Raw genomic sequence first — 1,940 nt, forward strand, 5'->3', positions numbered from 1 at the left:
GGAGATAGGAACCAGGTATTCAGCAAGGAGGAAGACTTCATTTGCATTCAGAACTGAATCAGAAATCTTAGATGGTGTGGCAACAGAGGAAGAAATAAAAGCAGCATGACTAGAAATTTAAAAAGACAAATCCACTCAGTTGCTATGATATGACTGTCTACATAGGAAATTGAAAAAAAAAAAATACAAATTACTAGGTTAAATAAGAAGGTTTACCCAAATGACTGGATATGCTATCAATATATAAAATTCATTGCATTTCTATAAATACACAGAAAAAGTAATTCTTTGAAAAAAGAGACATTTACAGTATCACTAAAATGTATAAAATACCCAGGAGGAAATTTACCAAAAAGGTATAAGGGCTTTATGGTGACCTTTATAAATCAGTGAAATACACTAAAGAAGAGTTAAATGAATGGAATTATACATCATGCTTATAGAGAGGAAGACTCAATATAATAGGGATGTTAATTCTCTCTAAACTAATGATTCTATATAATTCCTTCAAGATGTCAACAAGTTATATAGAGAAAATTGACTAGCTAATTCTAAAGTGTACATCAGAAAGCAAAAATGAAGTATACCCAAGGCATTCCTATGAAATTAGGTGAAATTAGAATTTCTGTGTATTAAAAGACTATTAAAAAAAAAAGTAAAAAAACAAAGCTACAAAGTGAAAGACAGTAGTCACAACACATGTAACCTGTAATGCATTATTATCCAGAATCAATTTCTTTCTCTCACTCATTATCTCTCTTCCACAAATCAATAAGAAAACAACAAACTATATCTTATATATACAATAAAAATGAACAAAAGACATGGACAGGACATGCACAAAAGAGGGAATAGAAACATGTATAAACATATGAAATATGTTCAACCTCAATGGTAATCAATAGAAATCATATTAATATCAAAACATATTGAAAAATAATAGATGCATACATGTGTATAACTAACTCTGCTGTGAATCTGAAACTAACACAACTTTGTTAATCAATATAAAATGAAAAATTTTAAGGAAAATACATACCTACTAAACTAGAAAACAATTAAAAATCAGACAACACCAAGGTTTGATAGTTATGTGAAGCAAGTAGAAATATTCTACACTGGATATAGGAGAGTGAAGTATACAGACATTTTTGGAAAATAATCTAACATTACAAATGTAAGTCAAATATTTCCATATACTATAAGCCAGATTTCTACTTTTTGGTATATTTATTCATGAAAAACTCTTCTTTCTTATCTGGAGATATGCACACAATGTTTGCAGCAACAAGAATCCTTTAAAAGAAAACAGCTAAATTAATTGTGGTATATTCATGAAAAGATATATTATTCAGAAGTGAAAATAAATAGAAGTATTAAAAAAAGAAAATCAAGCTGGGTGAATTTTGTCTGCTTAATGCTGAGGGAAATCAGCAATCTATAAAGTACCACAACATTCCTATAAATATGGAAAACAGTAATTTTGGTGATAAATTTGTGATAAAATTTACTTAAAAAGAAGTTCCCTGGTGGCTCAGAGGGTAAAGCGTCTGCCTACAAAGCAGGAGACCCAGGTTCAATCCCTGGGTCAGGAAGATCTCCTGCAGAAGGCAATGGCACCCCACCCCAGTCCTCTTGCCTGGAAAATCCCACGGACGGAGGAGCCTGGTGGGCTACAGCCCATGGGGTCACAAAGAGTCGGACACGACCGAGCAACTTCACTTACTTAAAAAGAAAAAAGCAAGGCAGAATAATGCAAATGTCAGGAACCCTGACGGGGGAGACAGCATACGGGTCAGGAAAAGAGTACAAATGGACATTTTAAAAAGCAAATTGACTGGCTCTTTAGTTGGGTAGCTATGTTCATAAGTATGTTTCTTACTAATGTTTCATCATTTACTTATATCACATATATTCTCTTTCTGTTACCAGAGAGTGGG

General features: G+C 32.5%; 1 non-coding gene across 1 annotated transcript; it reads left to right on the forward strand.

The window, feature by feature from the left end:
- The first annotated feature begins 1,523 nt into the window (after positions 1 to 1,523).
- On the forward strand, positions 1,524 to 1,596 carry TRNAC-ACA (transfer RNA cysteine (anticodon ACA)). The gene has a single exon. It is a non-coding gene; the product is annotated as a tRNA-Cys (tRNA).
- The last annotated feature ends 344 nt before the right edge of the window (positions 1,597 to 1,940 follow it).

This window comes from Muntiacus reevesi, chromosome 19, assembly GCF_963930625.1.
Source record: "Muntiacus reevesi chromosome 19, mMunRee1.1, whole genome shotgun sequence".
Taxonomy (NCBI): domain Eukaryota; kingdom Metazoa; phylum Chordata; class Mammalia; order Artiodactyla; family Cervidae; genus Muntiacus; species Muntiacus reevesi.